Below are 14,430 nucleotides of genomic sequence, written 5' to 3' on the forward strand. Positions count from 1 at the left end.
GGTGAATGGTAAAGCTCAAATCAAACATAATATGTTGTTTATCGCATCATTTCTTTGATGTTAGGGGCCGCTAAATGATTTCGTTGGTGCGGATACCAACAACATTAGCCAGATTTATTGTTGGTGTAGATTTTTGAGGGACTAACAACAAAACCAAATCTTCTGCGAACTAAGAGGTCTTTCGTCTTTTTTAACTATCAGTGACTGTTCATGGAATTAAGGTTTCAGCAAATTGCAAGTGTGATTGAGGATGTGTGAACGTGATGATGATGTCCTAGGATTTGATTGAAAGGTTGTTTAACCCCAAAATTTATTCACATTAACTACCTCTGAAGACCTCTGTATGTTAAGTTTTAAGAGATGTTTATTAAGAGAGTGTTAGGAGTTTCTGTACAGTGTTGTTTGTGTAATTATATTGTGTATAAGTGGGGCTCCAAGATCTTTGCAGAAGTGACTAGTTCACACCACGAAAATTTGAAGCAAATCTATTTACTGGATACTAATCGGCACCAAATGTTTGAAAAAGGCAGGAATGATGTGCGATCCGAAAAATTCAGCCTTGTTGAGGTTTATTTTCTTGATTGAGAAACGTTACTTATTACAATATTAAACGAACGTTGTTTGCACGATTCTTCACCTCTAAAAAAGTCTATAATGATTATCAGACAGTAGTAGTTTTTCGAATTATTGGATACAACCACGCAATTCTAAAACTACACGGTCCCAAAGGAGCCCTTGATAAAGTCACTGACCTCAAAACGCTTAGGAACAATAAAGATTTTTCAAAAACATTCACCGACCATTGCAAAAAAATAAATTAAGTAAAATAAAATAATTGTAATATTTCATTGCTACTTGAATAATATTTCAATCATTTTACTAATTTCAGATTTACGATTTTGCAATTTTTAAGTTTACAAACATGATAATACTGCTTAACGATTAGCCACCTAAGGTACTGGTTTATGCAGGGGGTGAGGTGTTTATTTTCCCTATATTTATATTATATATATATATATATATATCTTTAAACTTATATATCTAGATGAACAAGAATTGCACATTTTTCATCTTATAAGTATATAAGCATTAGTTTGTTATGATTTAAACACTATCCGAATAAATTCCTGTAACATCGAAGATGATAAAGATTTGCAAATCTTGTTCATAGTAAAAATAACATCTAACAATGAAATGAAAAATAATTAAAAATTGAATATATACATAATTCTTATAATTTCTAAGGCAAAATGTTTCTTTTATTTTGTTAATATTGCTACTATATTTTCTAATAATAAACTGTATGTATATTTATATACATATGTAGGGTGCGCTACTTGATAGAGGTAGCAGGTTAGAAGGTTAAGACATTGTGTAAGTGAGTGTTTTAACAAAGACGTTCAAGAATGAGGGATGATTAAGAGTGATGGTGAAGATTTTTGCTACTAAACCTATTATAATAAAGATGTAGTGTTTTTATATTTTGTAGTTTCACCCTACACTATATATAAACATACAGTTTATACATATATATCCTTCGATAAATAAAATGTTGGTTGCATTTTATCTTTTGTGATAAAATATTTACTCCTGAAAGATGTGACTAATTTTCTCTTAGATGTTATGAACACAATCTTGACCACGGAATTTAGTTGAATGCCAAGTTTTTGAACGGATAACTCTAGGCATCACAGTTTGTCACGTTACATTTTTTTGTAAAAGAGAGATTAGAGTTGCGAAAGAAGTGCTATAAATTGTAGGAGTTTAATTAAAACTCATAAAGAACTATTTACACTAGATGAGCCAAACATAAGTATTATTTTTCGGTAAAAAATAACTTCGCGAACATTTTTTGTATGTTACTGAGTTTAACATCCTTCATCCATTAAAATAATATACTACGGTGATGAAAGAACGGTGAGTAAAACTCATATTCTCTACACCAGTCTAATGAATCAATTTCTGATTTGCAGATAGCAAATGAATTTCCAATACCCCTCCGGAATTTATATGTATAAGAAAAATGCGTACTGCAACGGATAAAATCAACGATATCTCATTAATATTCAAAAGTAAAACTTTATTAATTTACAAATATGGTATGGTATAATTAATTAGGTTTTATAATTTATTAGTATTGATAGAAGCAATAAATGGAATAACGCTTATAGGAGGTGTAAAAGAATAAAAGAAAGCAAGAAGGGCGCTTTTATGTTTAGATAGTTACTCAGTGTTCTTTGTTTAAAGGGCCTTACCTGGCCTCATTTCTTATATATATACATATTTGAGTCCGGTCAATCTTTTGTGTTCTTTATATATCATTCATATAATGGTACATGTAATGTGAGTTTCTTTTTTTTCTGTTCTATATATATATATATACACATTTTCTATTTTAAGAAAGGTACTATAATTTAGAAGGTAGTCACATTGGTCCTTCTATTATCACATCACAGCCGCTTCACTAACAGCTATCAATATTCCAATCTCTAATAATATTTAGGATAGATAACTATATTATTAAGGGTGATTAGTCATCCCATTCCACTACTTTATTTACTTTACATAGGAATTCTTTTATGTAATGTACATATTTACATGACATATATACATATATGTCATGTATAGGCCCTTCATCTATTTTTAGATTAATAATAGATGGCTTCTTTTTTTATTATTATTATTATTAAATCGTGATTATATTTTTATTGCACATGATTGTAGGTATAACATAATCACTCAATTACGACTTGTATAGTTGAGATATAACCTCGAGAGCTCGAGGTGATTCTTACTTACTACTTTAACATATTTCATTGTTTATTGGGGCTTCTCTATCCTAGACATTCTGCGGCTTTTTACTTTCTCTCACTTCATCTTAATAAGTGGAAGTACTGTGATCGTGTCAAATGTTCAATATTTAGTTTTCCCTTTAATTGTTTAAATGTTGAAGACGCCTTGAATACTCACATACACACACTACACACACACTCACATTTTTCTAAGGGAGAAAAAAAAATGTTAAGAATGATTGGGGAGCAGCCATGAGGTGAACAATATAATATGCTCACCATCATATCAGTTTTTACCTAATCTAGTTTATTGCAGTCTGTACCATCTAGTTAATGAAGGGTTACTGTAAGTTCAGCAAAGTTCGAAAGAAGTTAGAATAATTGCAATAAGAGGAAGACTTTTATATAGTATAAAATAAGAATTAAAATTTTTATTACAAAATTTAGAGTAAAGTGTTGTTAGAGGCTTTGTCAATAAGACTATCAAACGGACGGCACTCAAAATATGAGTTTTTGCAACAACTTAAAAGAAAAAAATTGACCCCATAACCCCAAAACTTCTTGTTTGAGTAGAATTCATTAAAAAAAATCCTTAGGTTGATTAATTTCAAGCTTAAGCGATTTTTTTTCGCTATGATTCATTATACCAGCATTTATATATTTTATTGTACTTATCTTTATTTATTTTTTTATAGCCTGTTGTTGGCCTATATTTTTTTTGCAACACTTCCTGTATTTCGAAGATTGCCTCAAGGTTTCTAGACAATGAAGGCAGAGGAGTGATTAATATAAATACATATCTATGAGGCCGTTGGTGAAAGAGGTGACCGCCTTTGGGGTGCAACAGCTGGGATACCAACAGATGTTTTAAATCTATAGCGTGTAATTATTTTGGTCAGATTCCAGCTTTTTTTTCTCTCTCTCTCTCTCTTCATCTCATTAAGAAACATATCTCTCTCTACTTGCATGCTGTCGTATCTCGAAATAATAATGCTCAATTTATGTAAATGTTTTACACAGATCAAAAATCTGATGTAAAACACTGATTAAAATGTTTTTCTTTGGTATTTTTAATAAATTATTATTTTTTAGCTCAATATTAAAACTGTCCGGTAGGACAGTTGTACAAGGGTTGATCATCAAAAACTGCACGAAAAAGCGTAACGTTGAAAAACACCCAACTTTAACAATTTTTTTCTCTTTTTCTATAAAAGATAAAATTCCCAAATTTTCTTTATAATATAGGGCAAATCCTCCTTTATGACTGTATTTTTTTTGCAACAACTTAGATCTGATAGATTTTGAGAAAAAAGTTGCCGAAAATGTGCAAAAACGGCATTTTCAAAAATTGTTCTTGTTGTTGTTACCTTTTTTGTAAACAACGTAGCGCCTAAACGCGTGAACCGATTTTCATGAATGAGGTATCATTCGAGTCGGAATGTTATGTAGATGTGCCTTATGGGGGTCTCGACGCTGTACATGGAAAGGGAGAGGAGTTAGCCCCCTTTATGTAAGGCCCCCTCCAAAATTATTATCATTAATTACTCTGTAAATCTTAGCCCGATTTTGATAAAATTTGGTAGGATGACAGGGTTAGGGCTCCCCTACGTAACATTAAAGCGACGATCTGCTCTTACACTTGTTAAGGGGAAGTATAGCAATCGTTTCAAATTATCGAAACGTGAACCGATTTTCATGAATGAAGTGTCATTCGAATCGAAATTTTGTACAGATTTGCACTTTAAAAGTCTCGACGCTGTGCCTCATATGGAGGGGAGTTTTCCCCGCCCAAGTAAGGCCCTTTCTATAACTATTACCAATATTTCTATAACGCTTAGTCCGATTTTGATAAAATTCAGCTCGAATAAGTGGATAAAGCTCCTCTACGTGGCTGTGAAGTGCTATCATGCTCTTGCACCTACTAAGAGGAAGTACTGCAATCGTTTAAATTATCAATAAGTGAACCGATTTAAATCAATCGGTTTAATGTCGTTCGATTAACAAAATCTTTGCCTCTTTGCCTAGAACTACTGCAATCGCAGTTTATTTTTCTTACTTCTCTTAAAAGGAAGTACTGAAAACGCAGTTTAATTTTGCTATTTACGTACAAATACCTTCCTATGTTATTCAAAACGCTTTTTCAAAAAAATGGTTATTGAGCGTGGTTTGGGGGACCGCAACTATAATCATTCTTTAAAAAGATCTCTCCAGTGATAGTTACGGTTCCGACTTAAAACCTTATCAGGTTATAATGATAGAATTGCTTATTCCAAATTTTAAAAAATCTGTAAAGCAGATATGTAACTTTGCAAAATAGACAAAAAGGAAAATCTATCCAAAAGGTACAAAAATCTCCTTAACAAAAATTACAGTTTAAAATGTTAAGTATAAGGGGTTGATTAAACGCCAAAAGGTACACAAATCAGCAAGTACCCAACAATTCATTAATTCTTCATTAATATTTACGTAATTTTACTGCATTAATTTTCATTAATATTTTTTAGAATTTATTAGATGTCACAGACCCTTATGCTGGCCACTTCATTTATAATATTTTTTTCTTATAATTATGATAAATAACATATACGTACATGCATGTTAAAGTAAAAAAAGACAAAGTTAGAGTCGGCTACTGTCTTGAATTCGTCTTGCCGAAATATTCGTGAGCACAAATAACAAGTAGATTATTCAACAATTATTAATTTCTCAATTGTAATTTAATTTAGTCCCCCTAATTTTACTTATAGTAAAATACTGGAATAATTAGCTGTCCTAAAATATGCATATCTTATTTATTTTATATTACATATATAGTACAACATTGTGGGATGAATACCTAGATTGAGAATGTAATTGAAGAAAACTATATTATTTGCGATAAAGCCAGATAATTATTACCTATTATTATAAACGTTTGACTACTTCATACAATAACAATTACTTTAATCGAAGAATGAACTTAAACCGACGATTTTTATTTAAAAATAAAAATAAATAAACAAAATAAACAAAGTCATTGATGTATACATATGTTGGTGTAAGTTTTTTTTAAAAAAAAGTTTTGAATTTTTTAGCCTCATAATTTTTTTTTATTTTTTATAACGTTTTTCTTTTTAACCTGCAATTAACAGTTTGATTATTATAAATAACTAGATATTACAGTCAATCTACAGTGCTACTTGAACATATATTTTGTAGACGAAAATGGCCAGCATGAGGGTCTGTGACATCTAATAAATTCTAAAACATATTAATGAAAATTAATGCAGTAAAATTACGTAAATACTAATGAAGAATTAATGAATTGTTGGGTACTTGCTGATTTGTGTACCTTTTGGCGTTTAATCAACCCTTATACTTAACATTTTAAACTGTAAGTTTTTGTTAAGGAGATTTTATTATAAAGATTCTCTTTCAGGCAAATAAATGTGATTTTCTGTAAACATTAATTTCAAAAAGAAGTTTCAAAAAGTGAAAGAAAAGGGAAAAAATGAAGCACCTCAAGATACTAGTTGTCGTTTTTCATCTGAATGAAAATTGCCCGTCAATACATACGATAGCTAAACCTAGACGCTGATAAATGAAGCCTGGATTCATGGAGTTGTGACTTAAAGCATCTAAATATATACTACAAATTTCTTTGAAACAGTTAGTTTTTCAATTTAAAAATATATTTTTTCAAAGATCCGTTGTTTAGAATCTCTCTTGTAATAGAAATATATATTTAAATGCCAAAGTTTAGCACCTCTGAACACTCTGTGTTGTCTTCAACTGTACAAATCCGTCCAATAAATAGAAGTTGTAGAAGCGGGAAAATAGGATTTGTGCACGCAATTTCAGAAGAGCATGCAGGACAGTATATTGTTCTGAGCAGCATAATGCCGCCAGGCTTATTGTCTTTTGTGCAAACTAAACTATTCGTGGGATTTAAGACAGATTAATTGCAAGGAAGTATTTCATAATAACTCAACACATCAATAAACAACTAACAACGCCCAACTACCGTACGATGATAGTAAGATCGGTGTGGACGGAAAGATCATTCTTCGTTTCGATTTCCGAAATTTGAAATTTGTAAACAAATTTTTTGTGCGCTAGTTCAATACACAGATCCATATGCAAACCATAAGGAGTCTTATTATTATTATTTATTTTGTACATAGATCAAAAGCCGGCACTTCAGAATTATTTTCTGAGAAAAAGAAAACAAATCATTGTAACAATTCTGACGTTAGTTCTGATGAGTTGTCTTATTAGATTTATATAAAAACTATAGAAAACTTCGGAAGCAAAAGTTTGTAAAGTAATCTATTACATACCATGGGTCAAAAGAAAGGCCATTTTCTTTAGCCTGGAAATAGAAAAATCCTCGGAAAGATATTTCTTCGCGTAGGACTGGAAATTAATAGAAGACCACCATAAGTGAATTCAAACATGAATTTTCAATGAAAACTGTTATTTATGGGCAAGTAGACAGCATCACCACTTATCAGTTGTTGCACTTACCTACCAATGTTAGAGAAAAATTTTAGCAATATTAGAACTTGAGCTAATTTTTAAAAACAAGAAAAATGTTACTTCAAATGAATTGCGAATATTTACAATATTAATTAAAAAAGAGATTAGAAAACATCAAAACATTGCATAAATATTATTCATGTTCTTTTTTGTATAACTTAGAATATTGGCATGTAAATTAAATCGTTAGATTACAGTGGTAAAAGAAATTCAAATTACCATCACTTTATTTTCACTTTTTTTAAAAATATATATCCTCTTAAATGAGTAAACGTGGAGTGCATTTGAATGTTAATGAATCAAGTTACGATCAAAAGACTGCTGAAACGTTGACCACCAATTCATCAGCATACTTCTTTTATTGATTCCAATTAGTGTAACTTTCATACGTTTGTTGTAATTGTAATTAATAGCAAACCGTAAAAAGAACCGTATAATAAACTGAACCCGCACACTCAAACACATTCTCCATCTTTATTTCATACATGTATATAATATTATTAGCTCTTTCGTCAGCAAGTACTTGATTTATAACAAATTTACTCTCTCTTACTGCTGTAACTGGTCATTATAATATTTCTAAGCCGTTATTGGCATTTTTTTTTGCTAATTTTTTTGTTGCAGACTCAAATGCTTAGAGGTATAGCTTTTAAAATGAGCCTCTACATCAAGAGAGCCAAAAACTTGAGAACGTGGTCTCCTTTCATTGCTTTTCTCATGCGGCGCAGGGAACAGATCTGCGTTTCCGCCAATACAGTTGATGAAGATAATTGTACAGTCTCTTAATCTACTGCATGGAACTCCTACCTGTTCAGAACAAATTATTTCTTCTTAACTTCCTTTATTTAATCAGTTATCTCTTAACATGGCACCAACTAATTTTTCTGGTGGAGCAATACAGTGTAGCCACACCAAGTACTGATGGCGCTGTTTCGATGCGTACTAAACGATGAGCTGCCGTGACAAAGAGCCGTGTCTATCGAAGAGTAATCATTTACTGACTCTTACTTCAATTTCTTCAATCTCTATCTGTAATCTCTGATGCTGCTACAAGCCTCGTGAAAGTATTTATTTTTTCTTTGTTGCAGATCGACTGAACTTTTAATTTCATTCCATTTTTAAACCGAAAAGGATCCAATAAGAAGGTTTCCATCAGGGCTTTATATTCAACTGTACGACTGAAAATGGATTCATTCATTTTTATCATCAAAGGAAATAATAAAATTTCGTGTGCCTGATGTGTAAATTTGAAGGTAAGTCATTTTTTATTTTATTTTATTATCATTCCCGCCTTTTCTCTTATTGGTGATTAATATAGATCTTATCGCATTTTAAACAATGGGTTCTCAGACGTGTTTTCAAAAATGGGCATTTGTGAAGACAATTTTATCGAGTTTTTCTTCAAATTTGAATCTTTACTATTTTTAGGAAGCTTCGATTTTAATAAAAGTCTCAGAAGAATCAATTTGCAAAGTGTTAGTCTTTATCGCAAAGGAATCGATCAAAAGATTCACTATACCGATCAAGCTAGTTTTTTGTTAAAAGTGGAATTTTAGCAGAATATTTAATTTTCAATAATATCACACTATGTTGAAAAAATCGTAAGAGCCGTTTCCAAGAAATCTCAAAAAAAATTAAATAAATAAGACTGCAAAATCTGGTTGAGGAATTTGGTGGATAAGTTACTAGTTCCTATGAACCCCTAGAAATGTTCGAACGAAAAGGGTGTTAATTTAAGACGGCTCAAATGCATTTCATGCTTAAACGGATGATCTGAGCAAAAAATTCGCAGTTGATCCCTATTTTCATATACACAATTTTAAAGAGTATAAAAAGTTATGAAATAAACCAGAAACCGCAATTCGATATCTTCAAAATTAAAGGTGCTAGGCCATTTCAAAATCTGGTATTTATTAATCATATTTCCATTTTTTAACTTGTTATCAAAGAGAAAGAAGAGCACGCGATAGGTCATTTTTATGTATTTTTTCATCCTCTTTCTACTAAAAATATTGCCAAGGCAGTAAAGCTAGTATTTTTCTTAATATCGGGAAATGAATGCACTTTACTCAACTAGTGAAGCATGTACTGTGCTGATAACCTCCTGGCTAACCTGGCTTGCGAGCCTGAGGAGACAGACACCTTTGAAGGCACAGTACATGCTTCACAAGTTGAATAAAGTGCATTATTTGATAAATTAAGGAATAAGTTGATCCTTTACATGAAAGATATTGATCACTTAAATATGTGGCAGGAGGTTTCCAATTTTTTTGGTAATTAAACGCAACTCTCCCAAAATTACCAAAACATTATTAAACCTTCTTGTTTGTAACAGATGTAAAATTATTTTTTAGCCATTTTGAGTATTATTGAGAACATCTAAAGCTCTTAACATTTGATTTTTCTTAGAAAATCACTCGGAAAACGACTTATTTCCCGATATTAAGAAAAATACTAGCTTTACTACCTTGGCAATATTTCCACTAGAAAGAGGATGAAAAATACATAAAAATGACCTATCACGTGCTCTTCTTTCTCTTTGATAACAAGTTAAAAAATTGAAATATGATTAATAAATACCAGATTTTAAAGTGGCCTAACACCTTTAATTTTGAAGATATCGAATTGCGGTTTCCATTTTCTTTCATAACTTTTTATACTCAACTGTGTATATGAAAATGGGGGTCAACAGCGAACCCTCACTTTTGGTCGCGCGTTAGCCGCATATGCGGGCAGGAATCTAAAATCAAGTCACATATTCTGAAACTAGTGGTGACGGGCAACAAATTTTTTCTCTACCATTTTTTGCTCAGATCATCCGTTTAAGCATGAAATGCATTTGAGCCGTCTTAAAATGAACACCCTGTACGAGGGTGTTCCACTTTGTAAAAACCATTGTTGGATTAGGAAAATCGTCAGGGTAGCAATTTTTCCCTCTTGCGAGTCGAGATAGTACTAAAAACCATGGGCGGAAGGTTAAATTCTCAGTATTCCATTAGAGAATATTTTTTAAATTTTACTGGATTCCTTTATGAGAGAATAACTATTTGAATTTAAGTGGTTAAATTATGAATAACTAATAAATTTACAATACAAAAATTGTAATAAAGTGTTGAAAAGTTTTTTATTGTTGGGTAATTTATAAAACATTTGCAAGAAGGAGTAGGAAAAAAGAAAGGAAACTAATTCTGGAATGAATAAGAGACAGTAAATCAAAGCGGTCTTATGGGAGGACATTAGTCAGGGTAGAGCGCCACACATGTCACCAGTAGACACTTTGGATAAGAAATTTGCATTGCCCATGAGTAACTCGGTTGCAGTCGCGCCACCCTTCTTCATAATAAAATTATTCAGTCACATAAAATTCACGTGGACATTTTTAAATTGCCATGTAATATTTCACTGTTCAAAGTTTCGTATATTTATATCCATTTGCTATCTTGCAGTTTTTTTATTAAAATTCGAAGAGTAGGGGAAAATGAATGCGACCTTACAAAACATTCTAAAATAAATAAATGGTAAACATATCCCTAATTTTATTAAGTATTAAATAACAATGTAAAAATTATAAGTATATGGCTCCGATTGGCACGCTGACCCATTTCTCTTACTACTGGAAAAGTTAAGTAACCGTATCAAATTTTCCCTGAGAAATGTATGTGTTAAGGCTCTCCTTGAATTGTTCCCTTTGTTGTACGCTTGCTGTATAAATCTGAACCTGAACAAAACGGAGAAAGGGCAATCAGATCAGGCGTGTAAAACCGTCAGCTTAATTGCTCGCATTTGTTAGATTGTACGAAGCCTTGTAGGAATTAATTCTTACTCTGAAGGCACAGCTAAGAGAATCGCTGTATTTAGTGAGACCAGCTTACAAATAAGAAGTCATTAAAGTGCTTGATTTCAAATGTGGCCGAATTTCCCTACCTTGGACTCTTATTGAATAAAGTGACTTCCATCTCAAATTAGAAGAAAGAACTTTAAGAAAGAATAAAGGGAGAAGTCTCCTATTATAAAGATAGTTGAAATATAAGTCCACAAACCTTTCATTTCTATCAAAATGGTCCCAAAATCTGGATATTCCAAGTCAAATGTGCTGGCTGACTTCTGCCTTTCGAAAGAATATAACTCGAAACGGTTTTACGATCCAGGATGTTTGGGCGTGTGACATCCATGACTAGAGATGATGCTAAGATTAATCGCCTCGTACCAATCATAAACTTCATGTGATAATCATAGGGAAGATATAAGGTAAAATTAATACAAATCATTCGTATTGGAAAATTCTGTAAAAAATCATTTTTCGAAACAAACTTAAAATTTTCAAAAGATAAGTTTCATTCATAAAAAATATTTATCCTAAAAGTTAAATAGAAGCTTCTTTTTATACCAAAACGTAAGTGAAAGAGGGTAATTACATGTTGTTGTTGTTTTTTTTTTAATCTTTGTCACGTTTTGTCAAGAACATTTTTCGATTTTATCCGAATGCCGAAATTGCAGATATTTTATCGATTATTCTTTGGAACGGTAAATTAAAATTCATCAATAACGGGTTTTATTTATAGAATCCATTATCGGGCGCAGAAGAGTCCATTATTTATGACCCTACTAGACGTCAGATTATTTTATCTGTTAATGTTTGTTGCAGCCTGATTGCAAATCGCTTATTTGAGCATTAAACAATTGTATTCCTTTGTTTTTGTTTTTTTTTCTTTTTTCTTCTTCTTCTTGTTTTTCTTCTTTCTTTTAACTGATTTCTGCAGTTAAATGATTTGCTTTAAAAAAAAATTCTGAAAAATTGCGATATTTTTTAGAAATTAGCCTTTGTGGACCTGTTGGGGTTAAGACATTTCCAATACTGGAAACTACAACTTATCTTGAATTTGTGAAATAGGCTTAGTAAGCTGACAATACTAGGGTGATCAAAAATCTTCGTATTTGGGGCGTTAAAGAACGCACACTGAAAATAGTAAGCAGTTAAGTAATTAGTTTTGTAATCTACTTTTCCATGTTGTCAAAATTGCATTTCCAGCTAGTTTCAGTAGAAATCTGGAAACCAATAAAATGTTTATGGTCCTCCTCATTGGCTCCCAGAACATCTTGGGACCTTCAATCTTATAGAGAAATCACTTAGTAGACAGCACATTGCTGTGCGGAATCGTTTGTGAACATCAACAAAACAAACCGGATTGATTTTTCAACAAAACCGGATTGAGAGTATAGAAAGAAAAAAAAAAAAAAATCAACTAGAACGTAAATCACGCATTTTCTCTTTAAAATAATGTAATCTTTTCATTTTGTAACATCACTATAATTCATAAACAAAATAACGGTGTTTACCATAGGTTTTTTTTATTTATTTTAAGCAGTGTTAGTTAAATTAATGTTTTGACTAGGCTAATCTAATAGAGTGATAAAATTGGGATCTAATAATACTTGTCTGATTTGCACTTATATCCAATGGTAGCGTGTGGCAAGTTTATTTACAAACAAAAACCGTTTACTTCGACACGTGTCCCTACAGAAAACTAGTATTGTTACAATTGCTTACTATAAAATACACTACGCACTTACTATACTAATTCTGTCAGAGTAAAGCTATATGCCTTGTTTTTTTTTCGTTTCTTTGATTTGCGGATTTCCCAAAACTGAATATATATTTAAATTAGATTTTGAAAACTTTATTTACATAACTACTACACTTAAGCAATCATTTTGTGATCATTTCAATTGTATTAATAAAAGAATTGCACAATCTTTGAGGTTTTGTGATGTTTTTCTATGTATATGATTGGTTTTATTGTATGGTCAGGGGCGGCTTAACCTATAGTGCAGGGTGTGCAATGCACACGGGCGCCGCGGCGCTCCCTGAGACAGCTAAGAGCATCGTCTTGGACCAACATGGTACAACAATGATATGACAGAAGCGGCCAGCCAGCGCGGTGGCGGCAGTTATCAAACGCGATAACTTAGTTAATAGTTATAGCCGCGGGGGGGGGGGGTCAGGCCTAGGGGCGCCAGGGTTTCATTGCACACGGGCGCTACACGAGCTATAGCCGCCCCTGTGTATGGTATGAGGTGAAACACACTTTTGACCTGTGTACTTGCTAACGTTTTATATCTTTTCAGATATAAAGTGGAATTTACAGAAAATTGAAGTAACTGTCTAAATTACAGGTAACTTAACACAGTACAGTGAAAAAAGTTGCATGTGGAAAGGGAAAGCTACGAAACATGTAGGTCTTAAGGCAAGCATTTTATTCCATTATAACATATACCCATTAAGTTTTATTAGTTCATAATTCGTACAACTTGATTACTTCTTTTTAAACTTTTTCTAAATTTTTATGTTTTGGATTTGGTAATATTTCTGAGTAGATGTACGAAAAAGCCATAAGATTGCATTATAATTTTGCATGTTTTGAGTTTGACACTATTATGCGTTCCAGCTTGTGCAGTAAGAGTACTTAGTTTTGTTTCCTGCTTTATGTTTTGCACGTACAAAACTAAAGGGACTTATAATTTGTTAGAAAAGTATTTAAACTCACAAGAAAATAAATTTATTAGCAAAACTTTTGAATAGTTTTTTTGAAAGAAGCAGGTATCGAATTTGTGTCAAGTATACAAAGTAAGTTAGTGCATGTTGAAGGGAAAAGTGATGTTCACAAAGTTGCATGACCCGCGCCTTTGATAAATAACTTTCAGTTTTACTTGCCCTTTAACAGAGATTAATCACTTTTGGTTTTAGTTGTTAAAAAAAGAAGTTATGCTACCCACTCACATGTAGACCAATGGTAAAAAATAAAAAAAAATCGTTTCCAAGGAAATCACAAAACAAATATTTTCGAAAAATAAACTCAAATGTTGGATGTACATTATTGCAATTGTCTCTCAGGATTTATAAGCAAAAGTAAAAAATTCACTGAGTTACGCGTGTAAAGAATGAAGTACAGTAAAAAAAAGCCTTAAGGCTTTATTATTGTATCAGTGTTAAATGAAAGTGTCCACATTTTAGGGCAACAAATAAGGGGAAATTTTACCTTTTGTCACTATCGTAAATTAAATGAATCTTTAGTTAATCTAATTCTTTAAATGAACATAGATGAACGGAAGTTCTTTAGAA

General features: G+C 31.8%; 1 protein-coding gene across 2 annotated transcripts in view; it reads right to left on the reverse strand.

The window, feature by feature from the left end:
• Positions 1-14,430, reverse strand: part of myo (growth/differentiation factor myoglianin) — a 54,627-nt gene that overhangs the window by 32,970 nt on the left and 7,227 nt on the right. The gene's annotated exons all lie outside the window — the stretch shown is intronic.

The sequence above is a fragment of the Rhodnius prolixus genome, unplaced genomic scaffold (genome assembly GCF_049639745.1).
Source record: "Rhodnius prolixus isolate KJV_2025 unplaced genomic scaffold, Rpr scaffold_10, whole genome shotgun sequence".
Classification (NCBI taxonomy): Eukaryota; Metazoa; Arthropoda; class Insecta; order Hemiptera; family Reduviidae; genus Rhodnius; species Rhodnius prolixus.